The sequence below is a fragment of the Oryzias melastigma genome, linkage group LG6 (genome assembly GCF_002922805.2).
Source record: "Oryzias melastigma strain HK-1 linkage group LG6, ASM292280v2, whole genome shotgun sequence".
Taxonomy (NCBI): domain Eukaryota; kingdom Metazoa; phylum Chordata; class Actinopteri; order Beloniformes; family Adrianichthyidae; genus Oryzias; species Oryzias melastigma.
Window position 1 is genome coordinate 19,903,359 of NC_050517.1, and position 8,071 is coordinate 19,911,429.

The 8,071-nt window shown below is 36.7% G+C and overlaps 1 long non-coding RNA gene across 5 annotated transcripts in view; it reads right to left on the reverse strand.

Moving 5' to 3' along the window:
• Positions 1 to 1,117: 1,117 nt before the first annotated feature.
• LOC112152767 overlaps positions 1,118 to 8,071 on the reverse strand; it is an 8,484-nt gene continuing 1,530 nt past the window's right edge. For 3 of the 5 annotated variants that reach the window (XR_002920386.2, XR_004948049.1, XR_004948048.1), the window contains 2 exons: positions 5,910 to 6,286; positions 1,118 to 3,534 (listed from right to left, as the gene is read on the reverse strand). This is a non-coding gene — a long non-coding RNA (uncharacterized LOC112152767). The remainder of the gene's footprint in view (positions 3,535 to 5,909; positions 6,287 to 8,071) is intronic. The other 2 variants (XR_004948051.1, XR_004948050.1) reach the window with 1 other exon arrangement.

Genomic DNA, 8,071 nt, shown 5'->3' on the forward strand with positions numbered 1-8,071 from the left:
ATGGTTGCGGGTGAAAAATTCCAGCAGATCAGCAATTTCTGAAATATTCCGACTAGCCCGGCAACCATGACACATTCAGTCAATTCAATCACCAACTGCAGCAGATCCTCTTGACCTTGACTACATTCCTAAATGAATTGAGTCGTGATTTGCTTATTAGAAATTTGCTTTAATAAGCAGTTGGACAGGTATGCTTAATAAAGTGTATTTCACAGCTTTAGCAGCCCAGACTTAATAACAAACCAGTTAGTCGGTTTAATAGTAATTGGATAGAAAGCTGTGAAATCAGAGGCAAATATGGTGTCAAAAAATAACTGTTTGACAGAAATACTTTAACACTCTTGAGGGAAACTGCATCTGTTTGTGGGATTCACTAAGTAAAAATGGCAAAACTTGAGACAAAATTATGTTGAGTTTTAGCATGTGGTCATTGTGGTTGCAGGCAGTTGCAAAAACAAACCAAAAAAGGGCAAAACAACTTTCAGTTCTTCTCACTGGGAAGCACTTCTTACCAAGTCTTGAGTGGCTGTCTTCAGAAAAAAAGAAACATTTTTATGCCACAGACCAGACTAGATCCAGCAACGTATCAGTGCCTTGACTCGTACCAACAGAGCACAGCCATCAACAAAGAAGAGGATTAGATTTGAGCGGACACAATTGGAAATCAAAAACTGCTCATCCCGGTTCACAGTTTTTCTTTTGTTAGATTTTCCCAGCTTCCATTTGGCGCAAAATTTGTTCCTAAAATTGGCTTCTATTAATGTGCCAAAGGCTTCTCTTGTGTTTGAAAACTCCAATTAATGACCAGCCACAGTGATTCGTTTTCATCTTTTCAACTCACATTCTCTGGCACCCTTAAACATTGAGGAAAAGCAGCAGCTAAAGGCAGTTTATTGTGATGACTTTGAATGGAAACGGTGCTGCTACATCCAGCCTTCGTCGTCCTCTGCTCTGGCAAATAAATGTGAAGGCTGCAGTTTATTGTTGAGGTATAAAGGGTCCAGCTCTCTGACGATACTTGGCCTTGGATCAGGAACAGCTTGTGGGTTGAGCTTTGGGAGCCTCATGATAAGCTTGTTTCCTGATGTCAGCCTCACCTCTGATGGAGCTTATGCTATTATTTAGAAATGAGTAAAGTGTAATAAAGCATTGTGGAAGTAAAAAAAGAAGAAAAAAAAGACAAATATCTCCACAATCCCTGGTGTGTGTCTGTTAAGTCATTACACACAATTACTTTCACATGCTAACTTCCATGCAAATGCGAGTAACAGCACACACAAGCACAGCCTTCGCAAGCAAATAACATTTCCTTTGAAAGGCGCCTTTGACAACATCTGCACAGGAACATCTGGGAATGGCAGGAAATTCTGCATCTCCGACGGTGACGTGCAAAGCGTGTTTTTTTTCAGGCACTTCAGAAGGATGAGCACTGTGCTGAACCCCACAACCTCCAAGGCCTGACAGGATTTATGGAGTCCAGCAGCAAGTGGTTCTCATTACGCATGTCATCTCTCAGACAAATTGCTGCATGGGGTCTACAGCTGGGGTGCTGAGATGATCCTTGTTTCCTGGCATAATTATTTTTATTTGGTGTTTTCACAATATGTCCACAGCATTGTTCCAGCTGTTGTTAACAATAGATGCTGTGACTTCAAGAAATACTGCTGGGTTTTTTAAACACTTGAATACTTTGATTGTTCAGCGTTTGTAGTTGTCCAAAGTCTAATCGCTGCTTAAAACAGTACCTCCTCAAGTTCTTGTTTAAGGGAAATTGAGTTTTAACCCTTGACTGTATGTGAGAACTGGACTGAGTGACTCCTCCCTCCCCCTTGCATTCCAAATAGGAAGTACCCACTGGGTAAAGAAGACAAATTCTCATAGACTTCTATTGAGAAATAAGCAGCTGTTGCTCGGTTATTATGTTTGTCAGAATAACCACCTTTTTTTTTAGCATCCTCTTGTTAATTCTTATTTTTTCCAAAACAATTTTTTTTACTGCAAGTTATTCAAGTCATAAATTGCCCAATCAGATTCCTCAAAAAAAGTATGTGATCTCCCGCTGAACAAAAGGTTTGACAGATTTTCCCGAGTGGTAGAGGTGAAACCTTCCAACAAGCTCACTCCTGATTGGGGAAATTGGTTTCCATAGAAACGTTGACTCAGACTGACTGCTTACTGACGTCATCTGGCTCCAACATGGAAGCGTCCATTTTTAGGAAAAAATGGCGAATGAATTAACTTTATTTTGTTGGAGCCAAAAGTAAGCTATTTTCTACGAATGGCATCACACTCACTCGGTCCAGTTCACTATATACAGTCACTGGCTTTAACAGTAATAATCTGTCAGTAAGGAGCTACTCATACTCTAGCAGGAACTGTAAAATACTGGACCTGAGACTGAAATGATTTACTAAATGCACCTGGCTGAACATGAACTGTTGAAAATTGTTTTTACTTTTTATCATGTTACATTGATTCTTGATCAAAAATGACTCAAAGTTTGGAGCAAAAACCTGCTTTCAGCTCAAGCTTCTGCTGGTTAACTCAATGGGAAGCAGGATTTTGACCTTCAAAGTAAAAGTAAAACACAACAACTGGTATTTTGTTCGTTGAAAACCAAAGACTGTGACGTTTTTTTGCATTTTAAAAAAACAGAATGTGACGTGGATTGAAGAATGTGCTAAAATCGTGTTTAGCATTTGGTGTTCACATTGGACAAGCAGGGAGGGGCTTCTTTTTCTTTTTCTACAGTTGGCTAGCACACCTACAGTTGAAGGAGAATTAGTGTAAGATGTCTTTGTGGTGCAAATCTCACTCCAGGCCTTTGTTTTTACAGCTCTATTCCGATTTATGAAAAACCTGAGGTCATAGAATTCTGGCAGAGCACAAACCACAATTTTCAATTTCCCCTCCATGATCAAATTACGAACAATTGGCACTTCTGTGTATTAAAATAGACACCAATCATCCGTCGCTATCAAATCTGTGTTCTTTTCAGCACGCATTTAGTGGTAACTCTTTTGAACGTAGAGCCTGAAAACAGTCGTTGCTTTAATGTGCGTTGCTAAAGGTGGTGTGAACAGAACTCTAGGCCTAATAATTCTAGATCATTTAGCAACAAATTTGATTTAAAAAAATGATGTTCAAGAAAATGAAGGAATTTGGATATTTCACACCTCATTGCTTCTTATAATTAGTTTTTTCAAATTATCATCTGATGGTGCAATCTTTTACAAGATTCTCTTTAATTATCAAAGTGTCACAAATGAGTCATATAGGTATAAAATGTAGGATCTATAATAAATACTAAAAAGTGCATGTACAGCAGAGTATATTGAGAGCATTTTTCAAATGCCAGGTTGGGCTTATTTAGGTCAAGCAGGTGTTCAGTTGAACTGCATCCAGTAATTCAGCATCGCTGGTCCAACACATTATCCGCTTTATCCACGGCTGTCTTTGTGAATTCCTTCCTTTCTGCTTGGACTTGTCATTTGCTGCTAACGAGAACACAAAGGACTGAACATCGTAGGCAACCTGTGATTTTAGAGAAAAAAAGAAAGTGCACAATTGAATGAATGACCCGCTCTCTAAATTGTTGATACAACATTTAATAAAAAGTGCTAAATTATTTCCTTTTGTATGAAAAAATCAATGTGGAAACTGCCACAAACTATTAGTAATTCAGAAAGGAGACATGATCATGAATACAACCAAAGTTTGCTTTTTGTGACATGCTGCAGAAAGAAATCAAATTTTGGTTATTATACATATTTAAAAAAGGAAATAATCTGAGATGCAAAAATCTGACAGAGCAATGCAGAACAGAGAAATTAAGGGATTTATTAAAACTGTTTACATGTACAAAAAAGATTTAGTCAAACTTTCTATTTAACGTTTCTAGAAAATTTTGACGGCAAATTGTCTTTTTATAAACAAAAATAGGGCATGAAGAGATTTGTGATGGAACAGAAAAATATTGATATTTTGAAAAGCTCATGCAGTTTCAACACACTCTAGCGCTTGTTCTTGTTTAGACATGATCTCAACATTTTAAATAAATAAAGTCATTTTTTTTCTTTTTTTTAATAAACATTAAAGTCAAATTGTAATTTGTTTTCTGCACAATAGGCTTCACTTGTGTGCTTTCATGTGACCTGCATGCTTTGCTTCACTTCTCATTTGTCTCTGTGTTACTTTTATGTCGGCGTTCATTTGTTTGCTGGAGTATTTACACTAAACCGTTTACTGTGCTGACGGGTTAAAGTGTTAAACATCTGCCTTTTTCAAACCCAGAGTTTCACAGGAGCTTAAACTCAAGCAACCATTATTTCTGACTGTAAATCCTTCTGGACACTCTTTAAAGAATATTTTACAGACTTTTTAAAAGATGGAAGATAGATTTGGAAAATATTTGATATCAGTTGTTTTATCCTAAAGTTTTTGAAAAAAAAAACTGTAAAGATATGTTTAGCTTGTACATTAGCTAGCTAGCAATAGCTAGCTTGATATGTGCAATAGCTGCCAATAAATTAATATTATTTAAAAAAAATCATATTTGGAATGGAATAGAAAAAAGGCTTCATATTGTTTATCATATATTTAATCTGTGATTTGTTGTACTTCTTTGCTTTAATAGGATAATTTTTATTTTGATAGTAAAGAACTATTTGTCTGCAATGTTTTAATGCAAATAATGAAATTATTGAATTAACACACAAAAGAAGTAAAATACAAAGTAACTTCACAAAGATCAAAAGTATTGAAACACAATTTTTTTAAATGCTTAATTTGTTCAAACTGGTTTTCTTAGCATTTATATAAAGAAAGACAATCCAGTAGACACAACTTCCATTGATTTGCTTTTTGAACAAATATTAAACTGTAAGTAAAACAGGAACTCTATTTGAAAAAACAAAAGCAACAAAGTTCAGCTTCACTGTTTTTATGGAACTTAATAAGCGAAGATTTCCACAGCAGCAGGTGTGAAGACCTCTATAAAAATGGCTGTTTTGGCCGTTTATGAGTTGGAGGACTCAGGTGTGTTAGCACAAAGATAGTAAAAAGTACAAGATATCATCATAATATCAACATTGTCTTCAGAGAAGCAACTGTTCCTTAACATTCATCTGGCTAACATTTCCAACCCACCTGTGGCATGAACAAAGTCCGTCCCTACTCCCCACAAGTACTAAAAAAAAGTTCAGGACTATCTGGCATTTTAAAAGCAATTTGGACACCATCTCTTCTTTTGTTTTATTTCCTAATGTAGAAATCTAAAAAATATACATATTTTATGAAGATTATATATGAAGCCACTGTTTCTTGATGATGGAAAACTTGAATAAATATATTTAAATATTTTTTTTTCATCATGAAAAGCTGATCAAACACAATGCATTGTGGTCTATGTTCACAAATCTAGAGATTCTTGCAGACTTTTGGGGAATTTCTAGGGCACTGGATTTCGGAATATTGTAGATTCAAACAGTTCTACAAAATAGTGAACACACTAAGTAGTGGAAAAATTTGGACCCAACCTCAGTTTGTCCTAAAATGAGAACGATTATGTGCAATTAAAAAAGTAATAATTTATCCAGTCGTTTATGTTCTAGTACGTTCAAACGTGTAAAAACATGGAGTCCAATAGATCTTAAATTGGAGGCCTTACAATGGACGCATAATGCTTAAATCCATTAATAGTCAAGTGAATCATGTTAGCCTAAAAGAATTCAAGGTACGGGTTCTCTGACAAAAACTGCATCAATGCCTTTTAAAATACAAGCATGACTGATTCTTGCCAAACTATTCCTGAGCAAACTTCAGAGTCTAATACAAAGGTGAGACTGAAAAGGCTAAATCTACGGTGCCAAGTTTGACAAAAAGGGAAACAGATCAAAAATTCCTCATACCAGCTGTCAGTCACGGTGTTGGAAAGGTCTGGTTTTGGCTTCGCTTCTCACCAGTTGCAGACGTTGAGTCACCCACACAGTTCACCAGAGTATTTGTGAGCCCATCTGTCCGACAGCTAAAGCTCGGATAAAACTGGGTCATCCAAAAGACCAACGCCGCGACGCACAACGGCAAATCTGCATCAGAATGGCTGAAAAAGAAAAAACCTGATGTTCTGGGAAATCTGGACTTGAAGTGAAGATGCTGAAGAAACAATGTACAAGTGCTGAAATCAACTGAAGAAAAAAAAATACTCATCTCAATATTCATTTCCATTTGACATTACCATCTTTTTCGGTTTTAGCTTTATTTGTTTTAAACCATCTTAAGTGGGGATCTGTGGAAAGAATTTAAAACAGGTGCTTTACAATTGGTTCCTGCACAGTGGGGGAGGAAGAAAGGCAGCCATTGCATTCTCCAACCAGCTGTGTTGTCAATCCAAGTTTGGCGGTCAACATGTGTGAAAAATGCATCTGCATTTACATTCAACATACCGTTGAGAGGAAAAAAAGAAAGAAAGAAAGAAAGAAATGTTGCTATCCTGCTGTATTTAGTGGATTTGTTTATTTTAGGTCAAACTAAAGAGAAAAGGAAAGAGCCGCTCAATCAATCTTATCAGTTTCTGACTCGCTGTGTGTTCTTCAACAGACACTGAAGCATCTGGCAAAGATTTGTACATTAAAATTCTGGACGGAGACTCAAAGGAAACAGTGCTTTAATTGAATCCACTCTTAAGTCTGTGGGGCTGATATTTCTTCTGGCAGGAACCTGCAGAAACAGACATGTGCTGATTCGCCACATGACCTCTTTTACAGGTTAGAACAGAAATTTACAGAACAAATTGGTTAAAAGATTCACTCCAATGAAAACTGGGTTTTTTATGTAGCATTTTTCTCATGATGGAGAACATCATCTATAAAATAATTTAAGATTAAAACTGCGTTTATGAGTATTTCTTTATTCAAATCGTGTTGGATCAGGAGCAGATAAAAACACGCAGTTTGAAAAGGTTTGTGACGATGCAACTGCCATGGGCGGCCTCCAATTTTTCCCATTCTGATCCACTTGCAGAAAAGTAGATCTATTAGCACCTTTATTTTCCACATGAGCTGACACGTGGCTCAAAACTGTACGACTGGGTGCAACATTTTTTTTTTCCTACCTTAATGTTAGCTTGGGCTAACATTAGCGGGAGAGAGTGTAAACAACGGGTTGATGGGAAATTAGCCGAAGCTAACTTCTGCGCCAACTCAGAGGTGAATTCCTGATGAGCTCCTGCAGAAATTGTGTCTTAAATAATCGCCACAGGCTTTCTGATTTTGGTTGAGAACTGCATCCGATGTTGCTCGCTGCTTTTTTTTTTTTTTATGCTACGGTAATGTTAGCTTGAGTTTCTGAGGTGTATCTGCATAAAGATCAGGTTTTAATTCAGTTTAAATTGAAAAGAAAACATCAAATATATTTTTTAAGCCACATGCAGCGATTTAGTTAAGCCTATATTAATTTAATTAAGACTAAACAAAAACAAAAAACGCATGGAAGTCAGTTTGACGTTTTACAAATTGATATCAAATTACGTAAACTATATTAAATAGAATTCTTAATTTTGTTTTTTTCATGCGAGTTTGAATTTCTACTGTTCATGTATTTCTCACACTTAAACAATGGTATGAAAACAAAAGCTAGAATAGCGTCGTTCACTAATTGGATCAAATATCGACTCAATTCTGACGGCGAGCAGATATCAAGGTGCCCACTGGGTAGGGAAGAGTGTAAGCAAAGGGTTGATGGGAAATTAGCTGAGGCTAACTTCTTTGCCAACCCAGAGGTGAATGAGCTCCTGCTGCTCTGCAGAAATTGTGTCTTAAAAACGGGCACAAGCTTTTTAGTTTTGGCTATAAACTGCATTTGATGTGGCTCGTTTTTTTTTTGTTGCTATGCTAATGTTAGCTTGGGCTTGTGAGGTGCTATTAGCTAGCAGGAGAGCGTATATAAAGAGTTAATGGGACAGTAGCCGAGGCTAACTCCTGCACCAGTACAGTAGTGAATTTCTAATGAGCTCCTGCTGCTCTGCAGAAACTATGTCTCAAAAGAATTGGGACAGACTTTTTGATTTTAGCTA